Source organism: Zingiber officinale, chromosome 11B, assembly GCF_018446385.1.
Source record: "Zingiber officinale cultivar Zhangliang chromosome 11B, Zo_v1.1, whole genome shotgun sequence".
Lineage (NCBI taxonomy): Eukaryota > Viridiplantae > Streptophyta > Magnoliopsida > Zingiberales > Zingiberaceae > Zingiber > Zingiber officinale.
In genome coordinates, this window is record NC_056007.1 from 4,668,710 (window position 1) to 4,688,556 (window position 19,847).

A 19,847-nucleotide genomic window follows, 5' to 3' on the forward strand; every position below is an offset into this window, starting at 1 on the left:
ATTCTCAAAGTTATTTTAGAAATATTCTATGATTTTTCTGAAATTTTAGAATATTTTTATGGAATATTTAGAGTAGCGGAAGCGGCAAAAACAAATAGAAACGTAAAATAGCTTAGGCGGGAATTGAACCCGAGACCTGTTGGGTCCTACGACTTAAGGTGAACTCTAGTAACCAGGAGATCCCAGCAGGGCCGTGCTGAAAGGAAAGGGAAAAAATTTTATTTAAGTTAGGGTTGGGCGAATTAATTTCTTAATATAAATAGGGAATTAAGTGAGAAGTTTTAATTTGTATCGTGACTTACCTTTCCCTCAAACCCTCACCGCCGCCCCTTCTCCTTTCTCTTCCTCTTCTCGGCGCCAACCACAAGCACGCCTAGGGATTCATCCCTAGGGTCCCAAGGGCTCCTTCTGGCAACATCAAGGGTACGAGGACGCTCCTCTCCGCGAGAAGAACGCGTAGACGCGAGAAGATCGTCGAAAGGATCGTCTTCTCTGGAAATCTAGCGATTAGAATCGTAAGAAACTTCGAGCAGGAGGTAAGAAACCCATCACCTGTAGTATAAGTAGCTAATCGTATGTTTGTATGCAATGTTTTAGTCGTATGCAGATTTTCAGTGATAGGGTGCGAATTAGCGCACACCAAGCGTTTGATTAAACGCTTAGCTAAGTTAAATGCCACCATAGGCATTTTAATAGCTTAGATAAATGCAATAGAAGCATTTTTACAGCTTAATTAGTCTTGCTACAACTTTTATGGACTAGACGTCCAATGGGTGGGCTCCCACAGTTGCCCTAGGTTCAGATAACCTAGTCCTGGGTTTAGACAACCTAGTAAAAGCAAGACAAGAGTTATTAGCTTATGTTCAGTATTTTACTTTTTCAGTGGAACTGTACTGGATTAGATATCCATTGGGTTGGGCTCCCATAGTCGTCCCTAGGTTTAGATAACCTAGTAACCCTACTAAATTAGGGACTTGCAAACCCGGGTCTAGTTAGGGATGCGCGCCTAGTAAGTACATTTGCCGGGCCCAAACAGCTGCATGATTATTATTTTAATCTATCTATTAAAATAGTTTTCAAAACCTCACAATTAGTTATGCGAACTCAGTACAGCTCGAGCATTAGTTAGAATTTGCTCAGTTCAGTTTGTTTGTATCAGTTTAGTTTCTAATGATACAATGTGATAGCTTATAGTAGCACTTGTTGTCATGACTAGTTTGCTTGTATGCCATGCCATGCTCTTACATGTTCCATGTTCCATGTTCATATGTTTCAAATAGCATGTTTTAAAACATAAATTGCATCGTATGCATGTTTTAGTGAGGTAGATGGTTTTTTACTAAGCTCTCAAGCTTACAGATACTCTTTCCCTTATACTGCAGATAAAGGTAAAGGAAAGATGGATTAGAGGAGGCTGGAGTTCAATGCGGTGAAGATGTGTGTGGACAAAGGAACTGGAATAAAGATACTTGGGATCTAGCAAACTTGCATTTAACATTTCTGAGTTTAGTTACTTCTCCACATTTTTGAATGTTTGAGTAGCATGAATTGTGTAGTATGCATTAAGTTGATGTTGGATAGCACTCCATGAGTTATGTTATGTCTAGTAGTTCTATTTTTTTATGATTATAAGGTTGATGCATGTGATTTTGGCACGAACCAGTGCTGAAATCAGAGCCCAGCTGCGAAATCAGAAACCCCAATCGATCAGTGGATCGATTGGGGGCCCTCAATCGATCAGTGGATCGATTGGGAGCCTGGTTCCGCGAACAGTAAGCTTCTGGATCGATCAGCCGATCGATCCAGTCGCATTCTGTCAAGACCAGTAAGCTTCTGGATCGATCAGCCGATCGATCCAGTCGCGTGTTGTCGCGAACAGAAGGTTAATTGGTCGATCGTTTGATCGATCGGGAAATCGCTCCCGCGAACAGAGAGCTCTGGAATCGATCATTGGATCGATTGGCCAGTTTGGATCGATCAGCGGATCGATCCAGAATATTAACCCGAGCACAGTAGCCATCGGAATCGATCCGGGAATCGATCCGAACGTCCCAATCGATCAACCAATCGATTGGAACGCCTGTTTTGGCTGAAAGTACCTAAGTTCAGTCCTTAATCATATGTCAAGGTTAGATCCTCTCTTTTGAGTATAGGTACAACCTTTAAAAAGTTACTTTTCAGCATAAGATCAGATTCAGTTGCAATTGGCATGAGTTTAGCAAAATTTTAAATTAGTTCACATTTCCGCACCTTAAAAACATAGCCTAGCACAGCATATTGTGACGGTCTGTCCTTACAGCCTAGTTAGTAGAAGGCGGGTCGTTACAAAGTGGTATCAGAGCAGAAAGTTCCATACTTCCTACACACACATCAGCATTGAACCTGCAGCTTCCAAGTAAGAATACCTCTCATTCCTTTTTTATGTTTCTGCTTTCTTGTTATAGCTTATGTTAACTGAAGCATGTTAGTACATGATAATGTTTAACAAGATAGCAGTATTTATGTAAACATGATTAGATTAGTTATGTATGTCCTCTATGTCTTTAGAAATGGCACGAGGACGTCCAGCTAGAAGGACACCAACTACTGAGCCCCAGCATGAGGCAGGTAGTTCAGTGCCTCCCCCAGACCTTACAATATTAGTGGCTCAGTTACAGCAGCAGCTAGCTGAACAGCAACAGGAGATAGCCACCTTAAAGGCTAATCATCAGAATACTCCCACTGTCACCCCAGAACCCAACATAGCAACCTCAGTGGTTATAGAGGTTCCACCAGTCCAGCCTACAGCACCAGTAGCCCCAGCAGCAGAGGCAAAGAGAGAAGCCTACCTGATCCAGTGGCAGAGAGTCAAGCCCGAGAACTTCTCAGGCACCAGTGAACCATGGGATGCTCAAGCCTGGTTCAAAACACTGGAGAGTACGATGGAGCTTCTGGACTGGCCAGAATAGGAAAAAGTGAAGTGCGCCTCCTTCTGCTTGACAGGAGATGCACGTATTGTTGGTGCGATTAGCACTAACGGTCTAACTTAGGTTTTGATGAATGACAAATCAGGTTAAGTTAGGTTTGTTGTTGTCTGACACTTTTATCAAGTGTGCAGGAAAAGTCCAGCTAGGTCGACGGGCTGACCGGATAGCTGGCGAGAAGTCCAAGCGGGTCGACGGGCTGACCGGACGCTTGGCAAGAAGTCCAATTAGGTCGACGGGCTGACCGGATAGCTGGCGAGAAGTCCAAGCGGGTCGACGGGCTGACCGGACGCTTGGCGAGAAGTCCAGACGGGTCGACGGGCTGACCGGACGTCTGGCAGGTAAGTGAGATAAGTCACTTGAAGGGAGTGACTGTGAGGACGCGTTCCCGGGAAGGGGACATTAGGCGTTGATCCGGCTTAGATCCATTTCGGATGTCTAAGTCGAGATCGTGACTAGATTCCGGTCTCGGAAAGACGGAATCTAAGTCATACTCTTTCTTATCCATCTATTGAACTTTAACTGTGCTAACAATCTATTTTACAGGATACATATTTGCCTCGGACTAACCTTGTTTTGCAGGAAAAAGGAGCTTTCTGAAACAAGGAGGTCCGGGCGCCCGGAGGTCCGGGCGCCCGGAAGGGATCCGGGCGCCCGGAAGGCAAATTTCATCCAGCCGAGTCGTCGCCACGTGGAGCATCATGGTTTGTGCAGCTACGTCACGTTCCAGGCGCCCGGAAGGGATCCAGGCGCCCGGGACAGCATATAAAAGAAGCCCCAGGTAGGAGCTTCAAAGAGATCAAGTCTTCACTGAGAACTTACTGCTTGCTCTGCTGCTCTACGCTCCTGCGACGCCACGAGGCTATTCCGACAAAGCGCTTTCTTAAAGTCTAACTCTTCTTCTCTTGTCGGTATTTTATTTCTGTCAATTCTTGTACTTATTTGTAATCTTCATTCGAATTGATAGTGATTGCCCAACGAAAGTACTCACGGAGTACGGGCCTTCGAGTAGGAGTCGTCACAGGCTCCGAACGAAGTAAAAAACACCTGTGTCTATTTTAGTTTTCCGCTGCGTTTATACTCATCTTTATCGAATCGATATTCACCCCCCCCCCCCTCTATCGAATCCAACGGTCTTACAAGTGGTATCAGAGCAGGTACCGCTCTGATTTGGTGCAACCACCAATCAGACAGGGGGTGAAAATTTTTTTTTCAATTCCAAACTGATATTATTATCTTTTTGGAAGATTTTTTTCCCGTTGCACTTAAAATCTAAATTGGTACAACACCAACTTAGAGTTTCTATTTTTTCCCGCACTGCTAATCCAAGACGAAGTCTTGGGATTTTCTTTTTCCAGTTAATTTAGTGTGTGCAGGATAAGATGTCTCAACAAGAAGGCTTCAGCACAGTACGTCCTCCCCTATTCAACGGGGATGATTTTTCGTACTGGAAGAGGAGAATGGAGGTCTACATGAAGACAGACTACGACCAATGGATGAGCGTCACAAAGGCTTACAAAATTCCAGTAGACAACTCCGGGAAAATAGTAGACCCTGAAGAATGGACAAATGATTTAAAGAAAAAGGCATCAATTGAAAACAAAGCCATCAATACTCTACACTGCGGACTAACACGAGAAGAACTGAACCGGGTTGGACCGCATGAAAACGCTAAGGAGCTTTGGGATAAACTGATTGAGCTGCACGAAGGAACAAGCGACGCAAAGGTAACAAAAAGAGATTTGCTGTTAAACAAAATTTTTAATATAAAAATGCAGGAAGGAGAAACGGCAAGTCAGCTCCACGCGAGGGTCAAAGATATCCTCAACGGTCTCCACGCGATAGGCCACCAAATGGAGAACCGAGACTTAATAAGGTACGCGTTAAATGCTTTTCCACGAAATAATTTGTGGGCATCAATTGTAGATGCCTACAAAATTTCAAAAAATTTATCTAAATTAAAATTGGATGAACTCTTTTGTGAATTAGAACTTCATGAGCAAACTAACGCCGGGGTCGAGAAAGGTGTAGCTTTATTTGCAGGTTCCTCTAAAGAAAAGAAGAACAAACCCGAATCTGAAGAAGATTCCGATCAAGACTCTGAAGACGAAGAACACCTGGTGAACCTGGTAAGGAAAATGTTCACCAGGAAAAAGAGAAGCTTCAGCAAACAGGATCTTCAGAAGATCAGTTCGCCAGCCGACTCAAGAAATGTCACATGTTTCGGATGTAACAAAAAGGGGCACTACAAGAACGAATGCCCAAGATTGAAACTTGACAAACCAAAGTCAACAAAGAAGAAAGCCCTCAAAGCAACATGGGACGATTCCTCCTCAGACGAATCGGAAGGAGAAAGGCAAAAGCACCAAAGTCACCTCGCGCTGATGGCTCGCGAAGCTGAAACGGAAGACGAATCAGAGGAATCGGAAGACGGGTCCGAACCCGAATCGAGCCACGAGTCCGCACTCGTTTCCGAAGGTTCCGAAGAGGTATACCTAAACTTAAATCGTAAATTCTTTAGAATTATCTCGTGTTTAAATAAAAAATTAGTTAAATTGGAAAATGAAAATAAATCACTTCTTGAGGAAAATCAAAACCTCAAGGAACAATTAAAAAATTCGAATCCAACTCAAGATCGAACACTTGAGGAGGAGAATTTATCATTAAAAAATGAAATTAATAAGTTAAAAGAATTGTTGGAAAAATTCACAACAAGATCTAAAAATTTAGATTTAATTCTAAATAACCAAAAGGCATGCTATAATAAAACCGGACTTGGATATAAGTCAAACTCAAACAAAACCTTTAAATCATTATTAACCCAACACAAAGCAACTAAACAAGCTTGGGTCCCGAAAGCGTGCTTAACCACGCAAGTAGGACTTAATCAATTCTATATACCTAAAGATAAAATACATTATATAAACTTGAATAAATCAGATCAAAAACTAAAATATAAATTTAACTTAAAATCAAAATTCAAAACTCAACAAAATTTAGACTATCACCAAGTTGATTATAATTATAAAAAGAATCGACACAAACCCAAATTAATGGCCAATAATTCAGGGGGAGGCTCCAGAATAGCTGGCACCTCCAAAACTAACCTACCCGACAGGGTAATCCAAAAATAAACTAACCCGGCAGGGTAATTAGGATTAGTTGAAGAGAGACCAAGTTTAACTTGAATCATGGTACTGGTGAAGTTTTTGGATGATAGTACGTTTGGGAAGCTTGGGCATCGCATGTCTAGAAAGATATGACTTCGATCTGGTGCATTTGGCCAAGTGGAACTGACCGAAGCTACCCTTAAACGAATCCTAACCAGTTAGACCAAGATTTAGTACTAAGTTCCATGGATAGGACTATTCGGAAAATTTCGAAAGGTTGGTTACTTCTAATGATGTCCATGTGACTCACCAAGCTTAGAAATTTATCCGAAGAATGCCTATTTGTGGAAACCAAAACTAAATCTGAATCTAACACAAGTTAAATCAAACTCTATAATTAAAAATCTAATTTCATCTCACAAAATCATAGGATTCCCTGATTGATAATATAGATCGGGTGAGATGAATAAGGCTTAATATGTTTTAACTTAAAAATTAATTTCAAACTTAAAAATTAAATTCAAAAATTTTAATTTTAAACTTAAAAAACAATTTCAAAAATTTTAATTTTAAACTTTTCAAAATTTAATTTTAAACTTAAAAATTAATTTCAAAATTTTAAACTTAAAAATTATTTTCAAAATTTTAAACTTAAAAATTATTTTCAAAATTTTAAACTTAAAAATTATTTTCAAAATTTTAATTTTAAACTTAAAAATTAATTTCAAAATTTTAATTTTAAACTAAAAAAAAATTAATTTCAAAATTTTAATTTTAAACCTAAAAAATTAATTTCAAAACTTTAATTTTAAACTTAAAAATTAATTTCAAAATTTTAAACTTAAAAATTATTTTCAAAATTTTAAACTTAAAAATTAATTTCAAAAATTTTAATTTTAAACTTAAAAATTATTTTCAAAATTTTAAACTTAAAAATTATTTTCAAAATTTTAAACTTAAAAATTATTTTCAAAATTTTAAACTTAAAAATTAATTTCAACTTTAATTTTAAACTTAAAAATTAATTTCAAAATTTTAAACTTAAAAATTATTTTCAAAATTTTAAACTTAAAAATTAATTTCAACTTTAATTTTAAACTTAAAAATTAATTTCAAAATTTTAAACTTAAAAATTATTTTCAAAATTTTAAACTTAAAAATTATTTTCAAAATTTTAAACTTAAAAAAAATTAATTTCAAAACTTTAATTTTAAACTCAAAAATTATTTTCAAAATTTTAAACTTAAAAATTAATTTCAAAACTTTAATGTTAAACTTAAAAACTTTAAAATTAAAAATTAATTTCAAAATTTTAATTTTAAACTTTTTCAAAATTTAATTTTAAACTTAAAAATTAATTTCAAAACTTTAATTTTAAACTTAAAAATTATTTTCAAAATTTTAAACTTAAAAATTAATTTCAAAACTTTAATTTTAAACTTAAAAATTATTTTCAAAATTTTAATCTTAAAATTTTTAATTTTAAACTTAAAAATTAATTTCAAAAATTTTTATTTTAAAGTTTTCAAAATTTAATTTTAAACTTAAAAATTAATTTCAAAATTTTAATCTTAAAACTTAAAATTCTAAATTAGTTTTAATCTCAATTAAAAAAAAAAATTTACTTAAATAATGATTGATTAAAAATTGATAAACTAAGACTAACATAAACTTAATTTAGTTTATAACTATTTAGTTTTCCAAATTGAATTTTAAACTTAATTTTGAAAATCAAAGTTTAAAAACAACTTGTTTAAAATTGTAAAATCCTTTTAACTCACAATTTTTTTGAAAACTGACTTTTTCAAGTATTTTAAACCATGGTTTTTGAATCTAATACCTTTTTGAAAATTTGATTTTGGAGAACAAATTTTATAAACACATTCTAAAAATATGTTCTTACTTTTACCAAAGTCCTTTGAAAACTAAAAGTAAAGATTTAAACTTAATTTTACTTTGAAAATTGTCCTGAGTCTAGTTCTTAAAAAAAAATTTTACTCAATTTTGACAATTTGATTTGAAGGATAAATCTTACAAAATTTAGTTTACAAACTAAGCTTCTCAAAATTATTTTTCTTGATTTTGAAAAAAAAAAGTAGATTTTTCAAACTTAGTTTTGGAATTTTGGTGTTGAAAACTGTTGTTTATAAAGCATTTCAAAGTTGAAACTTGTTTTGAAATTTTTTTGAAATTTAGTCCTTATACACTTATGTTTGAAAATTAACCTATCTACACTTAGCATTTTTTCTAAAAACTAAAAGCTAATGCTTTAAACAAGTTTTCAAACTTTATACTCCCCCAAGTCAATTTGATCTTTTCTTGGATTTAAAAACTCAGTTATTTTTCAAGGTCTTATTGTTTTCAGTAATTCTCACTATGTTTGTTTACCCTTATTTTTTGATGTATGCCAAAGGGGGAGGGTTAGGTTGGTTAAGTTAGAGCAACTTAATGCAAACTTGAAAAACTAACTTAAACCTTAAAAACCACAATAATCATGCTTGATTCTTGCATATTTTTTTCACTAACTTAACCAGGTTGTCATTCCATCAAAAAGGGGGAGATTGTTGGTGCGGTTAGCACTAACGGTCTAACTCAGGTTTTGATGAATGACAAATCAGGTTAAGTTAGGTTTGTTGTTGTCTGACACTTTTATCAAGTGTGCAGGAGAAGTCCAAGCGGGTCGACGGGCTGACCGGATAGCTGGCGAGAAGTCCAAGCGGGTCGACGGGCTGACTGGACGCTTGGCAAGAAGTCCAGTTAGGTCGACGGGCTGACCGGATAGCTGGCGAGAAGTCCAAGCGGGTCGACGGGCTGACCGGACGCTTGGCGAGAAGTCCAGACGGGTTGACGGGCTGACCGGACGTCTGGCAGGTAAGTGAGGTAAGTCACTAGAAGGGAGTGACTGTGAGGACGCGTTCCCGGGAAGGGGACATTAGGCGTCGATCCGGCTTAGATCCATTTCGGATGTCTAAGTCGAGATCGTGACTAGATTCCGGTCTCGGAAAGACGGAATCTAAGTCATACTCTTTCTTATCCATCTATTGAACTTTAACTATGCTAACAATCTATTTTACAGGATACATATTTGCCTCGGACTAACCTTGTTTTGCAGGAAAAAGGAGCTTTCTGAAACAAGGTGGTCCGGGCGCCCGGAGGGGATCCGGGCGCCCGGAAGGCAAATTTCATCCAGCCGAGTCGTCGCCATGTGGAGCATCATGGTTTGTGCAGCTACGTCACGCTCCAGGCGCCCGGAAGGGATCCAGGCGCCCGGGACAGCATATAAAAGAAGCCCCAGGTAGGAGCTTCAAAGAGATCAAGTCTTCACTGAGAACTTACTGCTTGCTCTGCTGCTCTACGCTCCTGCGACGCCTCGAGGCTATTCCGACAAAGCGCTTTCTTAAAGTCTAACTCTTCTTCTCTTGTCGGTATTTTATTTCTGTCAATTCTTGTACTTATTTGTAATCTTCATTCGAATTGATAGTGATTGCCCAACGAAAGTGCTCACGGAGTACGGGCCTTCGAGTAGGAGTCGTCACAGGCTCCGAACGAAGTAAAAAACACCTGTGTCTATTTTATTTTTCCGCTGCGTTTATACTCATCTTTATCGAATCGATATTCACCCCCCCCTCTATCGAATCCAACGGTCTTACACGTATGTGGTGGGAGAGAATTAGAGCGAAGCGCCCAGTGAATCAGATGGCATGGGCTGACTTCGAGAAAGAATTCTTCGAGGAGTTCTTTCACATGCGGGTCACAAACCGCCACTACGACGAGTTCACTGAGTTTCGCCAGGGCAACTTTTCAGTGGAGGAAGCCGTGAAGAAATTCAACAGATTGGCTCGTCTATGCCCTGAACTAGTCAGCATAGAAAAAGAACGAGTCCGGTTGATGCTCAAGATGCTGAGGCCGAAAATAGCAATGAACGTGGCTGGCGGCGTTCATAGGCCGCAAACCACCGAAGAACTAGTCAGCATTGCCCTAACCACCGAGCACTACCAGAACAATATCAAGCAGCAGAAGCAAGTTCTCTAAGAGTCCAAAGGGCAAGGAGGCTCAGGTACTCAGAAACAACAGGGCCACAGCTCTAACTGGAAAGGGAACTCCAGCAACAAGCGCAAACCAGGGAGTTACCCAAAAGGAGGACCAGCCAACAAATAGCCTAGTTATCCCAAATGTGCTACTTGTGGGAAATTCCACCCTGGTGTTTGTCGTAAGGGCACCCAAGGATGCTTTGAGTGTGGGCAGGAAGGGCATATGGCTAAGCAGTGCCCAAACAAGACTAGTCTTCCTGAACCACAGCCGATTCAGTACGGAGGCCAGCCAGCTCAGTTACATCAGATGCAGGCCGCTTTAGATGGTCCACACATCAGCCAGGGCAGATTAGAAGCCCCTCCAGCTACGACCAATGCGAGGATCTACTCACTCACCAGAGAGGACGTAGCAAATGCCTCGACAGTTGTTTCAGGTCAGATCAGTATTTTATAGCAAAGTACAACTGTCTTATTCGATACTGGGGTAACCCATTCTTATATATCCAGGGCATTTGCCGAGAAGTTAGCCATACCCCCAGAGGTACTCAGTAGTCAGTTTATGACGACTTTACCTTCAGGAGAAATTATGGCATCCACGCACTGGCTCAGAGCGGTGCCAGTCATTATAGTAGACAGAGAACTCTTTTGTGATCTGATAGTGCTAGATATGACTGATTATGAGGTCATCTTTGGAATAGACTTACTGATCAAATACGGTGCCTCTATAGAGTGCCGTAAACAGAAAGTCGTATTCCAACCGGAGGCAGAAGTACAGTTCGAGTACATCGAAGAACCAAAGAGAAAGGACAAGAAGTTTCTCTCAGCTCTAAAAGCACAGAGGTTGATGGATTCAGGATGTACGGGATTTTTAGCGCACGTAGTCAATGTCAGTCAGGACAAGGACCAACAACTAGCAGAGGTCCGAGTCGTATGTGACTACCCAGCAGTCTTCCATGAGGAGTTACCAGGACTAGCACCAGACAGGGAGATTGAATTTGAGATAGAACTCATTCCCAGTACAAATCCTATCTCCAAAGCGCCCTACCGCATGGCTCCAGCAGAACTGAAGGAACTTCATGGGAAATTACAGGAGCTGCTTGACAAGGGCTTCATACGTCCTAGTCACTCACCATGGGGAGCGCCTGTATTATTCGTGAAGAAGAAGGACGGGAGCATGCGCTTGTGCATAGACTACCGGGCATTGAACCAAGTCACCATCAAGAACAGGTATTCTCTTCCCAGAATAGATGACCTGTTCGATCAGCTAAAGGGAGCAGCAGTGTTCTCTAAGATAGACCTCAGGTCAGGTTATCATCAGGTGAAAGTTAAAGAAGGGGATATACCCAAGACAGCGTTCAGGACTAGATATGGACACTACGAGTTCGTAGTCATGCCCTTTGGCGTGACAAATGCTCCAGCTACTTTCATGGACCTCATGAACAGAGTATTCAGGGATTACCTAGATAGATTTGTTATTGTGTTTATCGATAACATTCTTATCTATTCAGGAACTCAGGAAGAACACACAGAGCACCTGAGAATAGTATTGCAGACCCTTCAGCAGAACCAGCTGTACGCCAAGTTCACGAAATGTGAATTTTAGTTAGATCAGGTGTCCTTCCTGGGTCACATCATCTCAAAGGATGGTATCATGGTAGACCCCAGTAAGATAGAAGCAGTGAGTAGTTGGAAAAGACCCAAGAACGCTAGCGAAATCAGAAGCTTTCTGGGATTAGCAGGTTATTACAGAAAGTTCGTAGAGGATTTCTCCAGGATAGCCTCCCCACTGACAGCTCTTACCAGAAAGAATAGGAAATTTCAGTGGACAGAGGACTGTGAGAACAGCTTCAGCGAGTTAAAGAGGAGATTGACCAGTGCACCTATTCTGGCTCTACCTGAAAACACAGACAGCTTTGATATTTATAGTGACGCCTCTAAATTGGGACTAGGAGTAGTACTGATGCAAAATGGCAAGGTGATCGCCTATGCCTCCAGACAACTCAAGGACTATGAGAGGAACTACCCTACTCATGACCTTGAGCTTGCAGCAGTGATGTTCGCTCTCAAAATTTGGAGACATTACTTATATGGAGCTCAGTGCAGAGTGTATACAGATCATTAGAGTCTGAAGTACTTCTTCACTCAGAAGGATCTAAATATGTGGCAGCGTAGATGGCTTGAGCTGGTCAAAGATTATGACATAGACATCCTCTACCACCCAGGAAAAGCCAATAAGGTGGCAGACGCACTTAGCAGAAAGTCCAGTGCTACCTTATTATCACTAGCAGCCATGTCACCACCCTACAGAGGGAGATCGCAGATTTTGGTCTTGAACTCATAGTTGGACAACTCTCTACGATGACATTAGAGTCTACCTTGCTTGGTGACATCTAGACAGCTCAGGAACAGGATCCTGAAATTCAGAAAATCAAGCAAGGGATAGCAGAATTAGAAGGTAGAGAGTTTAGAGTGTCCACTAGCGGGGTGTTGTATTTTGGCGACAGACTTTGTGTTCCAGATCAGGAGGAGCTACAGAGGAAGATTCTAGATGAGGCTCACAAGACTCCCTATGCGATGCATCCTGGTTCCACCAAGATGTACCAGGACTTGAAGAAACGTTTTTGGTGGCCTGGGATGAAGAGAGACATCGCTCGATATGTCAGCACTGTTGGTTGCTACTCGGAAAACCTAGCGGTTTCACTGTACAAAAATTTTGTACAAAGGGCTGAACCTTTTCCTAGCTACCATGTGTTCTTTTAAATTAAATATTGGATCGCTTGCGGAACTTAACACGTTTGATCCAAAACTTAATTTATTTGTTCTTTTAGGTTTTGACTTGGATCTCCTGCAGAATTTAACACGTTCGACCCAAATCACCTTAAATTATTAATTCCATTAAATATTAATTTCCATAATTGGTTCCCAGTATTGACGTGGCGAGGCACATGGCCTTCTTGGATATGGGAGCAACCACCACCGACTAGACAAAACCTTTTATGGAAAGCTAATATTTAATTTCCTAAAATAACTTTAGGTTAACCGAAAAGAACAATCAAATCACAAGGAAAAATAAAACAAAAGAACACAACATCGAAAAACATATTCGAAATACTAGAATCGTAAGCCTCTTGTATTTGGTATTATTTCCATAAATAACTAGTATGATGCGGAAAGGAAAAATTACTAGTTATACCTTCTAGAAAGACCTCTTGATCTTCTACCGTATTCCTCTTCTAACCTCTGACGTTGTGTGGGCAATGATCTTCCGAGATGAGAAACCACCAACCACCTTCTTCTCCTCCTAGCTAGGTTCGGCCACAACAAGGAAGCTTTACCAAGGATGAAGAACAAAACACCAACCAAGCTCCAAGAGATGCAAGCTTTCTCTCCTTCTTCTTCTTCTTCTTCTTCAAGTAGTATCCGGCCACCACAAGAGCTCCAAGGGAGATGAAGGATTCGGCCACCACAAGAGGAAGAGAGGGAGAGGATGATGGCCGGCTACAACACCAAGGAAAAGAGGAAGAGAAATAATAGAGGTTATTCCCATGAAGGCACCCTCACCCCTTCTTTTATATTCCTTGGCCTTGGCAAATTAGGAAATGTAATTACAATAAAATTTCCTTAATTTCCTTGACATGATTTAATTGAGAAAAATAAAATAAAATTTCCCAATTAAAAACATAATGGCCGGCCACATCATGAAGGAATAAATTAGACAAGTTTTAATCAACAAATTAAAACTTCCTAATTTGTTTCCGGAAATTTTAAAATAAAATTTCTCTTCAAAAATCTCTTCATAGTTGATAAAAAGAAATTTCTATAATTTTAATTTTTCAACATGTGAATAATTTTTAAAGAGAAAATAAAATATCTCACCAATATACAAATAAGGAAAGAGATCTAATCTCTTTCTTTAATCTTTTCTAGATCCTTTACAAAGAGATATTTTAATTTTAATTCCCTTTAAAAAATTATATCTTCCACATAATAAAAATTAAAATTAAAATTCTTTTTAATTTAATATGGCCGGCCCCCTCTAGCTTGGGTTCAAGCTAGGGCCGGCCACCCTAAACCATGCTTAGGCCGGCCCTAGCTTGGTTCCAAAGCTAGCTTGGCCGGCCCCCTTTAGGTGGGTATAGAAGGTGGATATAGGTGGGTATAGTACTCTATAAATAAGAGGCTACGATAGGGACCGAGAGGAGGAATTGGTTTTGGTCTCCCGATAAAATTAAGCATCCCGTGTTCGCCCCGGACACACAACTTAATTTTATTAATAATAATTCATTCCACTAGAGAACTATTATTGAACTACCGCACCAATCCCAAATTACATTTTTGGGCACCTTCTTATTATGAGTGTGTTAGTCTCCCTGTGTTTAAGATATCGAATGTCCACTAATTAAGTGAGTTACTGACAACTTATTTAATTAATATCTTAGTCCAAGAGTAGTACCACTCAACCTTATCGTCATATCGGACTAAGTCCACCTGCAGGGTTTAACATGATAATCCTTATGAGCTCCTCTTGGGGACATTATCAACCTAGTATCTCTAGGACACAGTTTCCTTCTATAATCAACAACACACACTATAAGTGATATCATTTCCCAACTTATCCGATTTATTGATTCATCGAACTAAATCTCACCCATTGATAAATTAAAGAAATAAATATCAAATATATGTGCTTGTTATTATATTAGGATTAAGAGCACACACTTCCATAATAACCGAGGTCTTTGTTCCTTTATAAAGTCAGTATAAAAGAAACGACCTCAAATGGTCCTACTCAATACACTCTGAGTGTACTAGTGTAATTATATAGTCAAGATAAACTAATACCTAATTACACTACGACCTTCTAATGATTTGTTCCTTTCCATTTTGGTCGTGAGCTACTGTTTATAATTTATAAGGTACTGATAACATCATCTTCTGCATGTGACACCACATACTATGTTATCTACAATATAAATTAATTGAACAACTACAAACAAATGTAGATAATTTTGACCAAATGTGATTCTTTATTAAAACAAATGTTTACAAAAGCTTAGGCTTTCAGTATATACTCCAACAAGCACCTGTCTGACTTGTCAGAGAGTCAAGGCTGAACATCAGAGACCAGGAGGAGTTCTGCAGCCTATCCAGATTCCAGAATGGAAGTGGGAAGACATCTCTATGGATTTTATAGTGGGACTACCCAGAACCACGAATGGTTTTGATACCATCTAGGTGATAGTCGACAGGTTGACTAAATTAGCCCACTTTTTAGCTATAAAGATATCCTACTCCATGGAACAGCTAGCTCAGCTATATCTCAAGGAGATCGTCAGACTACATGGAGTCCCACGGACCATTATTTCAGACAGAGACAGTAGGTTCACCTCTCACTTCTGGGAGTGTGTACAGGCAGCATTGGGCACGAAGTTAAAATTCAGCACAACTTTCCATCCTCAGACAAACAGTCAGACGGAGCGAGTAAATCAGGTACTCGAAGATATGCTCCGAGCATGTGCCCTAGACTTCAAGGGTAGTTGGTGCAAATATCTGAGTTTAGCAGAATTTGCATACAACAACAGCTATCAGGCCACCATCGGCATGACACCTTACGAGGCTCTCTATGGGCGGAGGTGTAGATCTCCAATCTGCTGGTATGAGAGTGGTGAACAGAAAGAACTAGAACTCTAGACAGATCTAGTGGCAGATACCACAGCAGCTATACAGCAGATCCGCCAGAGGATAGAGACAGCTCAGAGCCGCCAGAAAAGCTATGCTGATACACGGCGCAGACCCTTAGAGTTTTCAGTTGGGGATTCAATGTTCCTCAGAGTAGCTCCCATGAAGGGAGTAATGAGTTTTGGGAAGAAGGGCAAATTAAGTCCCAGATATGTGGGACCCTACCTTATCACTAGAAGAGTTGACAAGGTAGCATATGAGCTAGAGCTACCACAGGAGATGTCAGCCATCCATAATGTATTTCATGTCTCTATGCTGAAGAAGCATATCCCAGATGCCACCCAGGTGATCGAGCCCCAGTCAGTGCCAGTCCGCGAAGACCTCAGCTATGATAGTCGGCCTATTCAGATAATAGACTGAGCAGTTAAGAAATTGCGGAACAAGGAGGTACCATTAGTAAAAGTCATTTGGCAAAGTCACACAGCAGAAGAGGCAACTTGGGACACAGAAGCCAGTATGAGACAGAAGTACCTAGAGTTATTCTAAGTTTGAGGATAAACTTTTTATAAGGTATGGGGGATTGTAGTGCCCAAAAATTCTCAAAGTTATTTTAAAAATATTCTATGATTTTTTCTAGAATTTTAGAATATTTTTATGGAATTTTTAGAGTAGAAGAAGCGGCAAAAACAAATAGAAACGTAAAATAGCTTAGACGGGAATTAAACCCAAGACCTGTTGGGTCCTACGACTTAAGGTGAACTCTAGTAACCAGGAGAACCCAGCAGGGCCATGCTGAAAGGAAAGGGAAACAATTTTATTTAAGTTAGAGTTGGGCGAATTAATTCCTTAATATAAATAGGGAATTAAGTGAGGAGTTTTAATTTGTATCGTGACTTACCTTTCCCTCAAACCCTCACCGCCGCCCCTTCTCCTTTCTCTTCCTCTTCTCGGCGCCAACCACAACCACGCCTAGGGCTTCATCCCTAGGGTCCCAAGGGCTCCTTCCGGCAACATCAAGGGTACGAGGACACTCCTCTCCGCGAGAAGAATGCGTAGACGCGAGAAGATCATCGAAAGGATAGTCTTCTCCTGAAATCTAGCGATTAGAATCATAAGAAACTTCGAGCAGGAGGTAAGAAACCCCTCACTTGCAGTATAAGTAGTTAATCATATGTTTGTAAGCAATGTTTTAGTCGTATGCAGATTTTCAATTATAGGGTGCGAATTAGCACACACCAAGCGTTTGATTAAATGCTTAGCTCAGTTAAATGCCACCATAGGCATTTTAATAGCTTAGATAAATGCAATAGAAGCATTTTTACAGCTTAATTAGTCTTGCTACAACTTTTATGGACTAGACGTCCAATGGGTGGGCTCCCACAGTTGCCCTAGGTTCAGATAACCTAGTCCTGGGTTTAGACAACCTAGTAAAAGCAAGACAAGAGTTATTAGTTTATGTTCAGTATTTTACTTTTTCAGTGGAACTGTACTGGATTAGATATCCATTGGGTTGGGCTCCCATAGTCGTCCCTAGGTTTAGATAACCTAGTAACCCTACTATATTCGGGACTTGCAAACCCAGGTCTAGTTAGGGATGCGCGCCTAGCAAGTACAGTTGCCGGGCCCAAACAGCAGCATGATTATTATTTTAATCTATCTATTAAAATAGTTTTCAAAACCTCATAATTAGTTATGCGAACTCAGTACAACTCTAGCATTAGTTAGAATTTGCTCAGTTCAGTTTGTTTGTATCAGTTTAGTTTCTAATGATACAATGTGATAGCTTATAGTAGCACTTGTTGCCATGACTAGTTTGCTTGTATGCCATGCCATGCTCTTACATGTTCCATGTTCATATGTTTCAAATAGCATGTTTTAAAACATAAATTGCATCGTATGCATGTTTTAGTGAGGTAGATGGTTTTTTACTAAGCTCTCAAGCTTACAGATACTCTTTCCCTTATACTGCAGATAAAGGTAAAGGAAAGATGGATTAGACGAGGCTGGAGTTCAATGCGGTGAAGATGTGTGTGGACAAAGGAACTGGAATAAAGATACTTGGGATCTAGCAAACTTGCATTTAACATTTCTGAGTTTAATTACTTCTCCACCTTTTTGAATGTTTGAGTAGCATGAATTGTGTAGTATGCATTAAGTTGATGTTGGATAGCACTCCATGAGTAATGTTATGCCTAGTAGTTCTATTTTTTTATGTTTATAGGGTTGATGCATGTGATTTTGGCACGAACCAGTGCTGAAATCAGAGCCCAGCTGCGAAATCAGAAACCCCAATCGATCAGTGGATCGATTGGGGGCCCTCAATCGATAAGTGGATCAATTGGGAGCCTGGTTCCGCGAACAGTAAGCTTCTGGATCGATCAGCCGATCGATCCAGTCGCATTCTGTCGAGAACAGTATGCTTCTGGATCGATCATCCGATTGATCCAGTCACGTGCTGTCGCGAACAGAAGGTTAATGGGTCGATCGTTCGATCGATCGAGAAATCGCTCCCACGAACAGAGAGCTCTGGAATCGATCATTGGATCGATTGGCTAGTCTGGATCGATCAGCCGATCGATCCAGAATATTAACCCGAGCACAGTAGCCATCGGAATCAATCCGGGAATCGATCCGAACGTCCCAATCGATCAGCCAATCGATTGGAACGCCTGTTTCGGCTGGAAGTACCTAAGTTCAGTTCTTAATCATATGTGAAGGTTAGATCCTCTCCTTTGAGTATAGGTACAACCTTTAAAATGGTACTTTTCAGCATAAGATCAGATTCAGTAGCAATTGGCATGAGTTTAGCAAAATTTTAAATTAGTTCACGTTTCCGCACCTTAAAAACATAGCCTAGCACAGCATATTGTGACGGTCCGTCCTTACAGCCTAGTTAGTAGAAGGCGGGTCGTTACATATTCATAAAGAGCATCAACTTATATCATGTCATAAAGTACATCATGGCATATCGTAACATAATCGTAAGGTATCATGGCATATCATGTCATAATCATAAAGTGCATCCTAGCATATCATAGCATAATCATAAGTATCATGGCGTATCGTGGCCAAATCATAAAGTATATGCAAGATGACTTTCAAAACATGTATCATGAAAAATATATGCATCATGTCTTTTGAAAATTTATTATATACATACTTAAACATAATCTCAATATAAGGGGGGCCCCCACTTGTACCACATACATAAATGCGCGCGTCCTATGTAGGTCAAAGGTAGCAAGTCTTGAACCCTACAAGGCATACATACTAGGCCCGTTTCTTAGTCCATCGACCTAGGGGCACTTAGGAGCACATCCCTAACGAGGCCCGTTTCTTAGTCCAGCGACCCCGGGGCGCTTATGGAGCCCATCCTTAGTATAAGACGTATAAAGTAAAGTAGCATGTCATACATATCATGGTTCTTATCATTTCATGCATATCATTTTTTTCTTAACATATCATAAACATGCATAATTCGGGCACACAACTCATCATAATAGCATGCATAAATTTGAGCACACAGCACATCAGAAACACATGTATAATTTGGGCACACAGCTCATCATAATAGCATGCATAATTTGGGCACACAGCACATCATAAATACATGCATAGTTTGGGAACACAGCTCATCATAATAGCATACATAATTTGGCACACAACATATCATAAGGGTTATCAACATGCGTAGATCATGAGCATACGTAAATAAACATAGAAGCATAGCAAGTTCTTATCATATCATGAAGCATTGCATGTGAGACACATGAAGATCATAATTAGGTCTCTAACCCTAATTTTCATATAGTGGCCGAAACATATGATTGTAAATTAGGTTACCAATCAACATACAAGCATGTGAGCCCTAAACCAATATCATATCATATATCATAAGGAACATCATAAGCATGTTTAGTTTTGGTTCTAGGTTTCCTAAGCTTAGAAACTTGTCATGGCCGAATCTTATCAAGCATTACATTGGGTTAAAAGCAACATACAAGCATGTGAACACTAAACCACACTACAACAAAAACTGCAAACGACAACGGATATTATCCGTT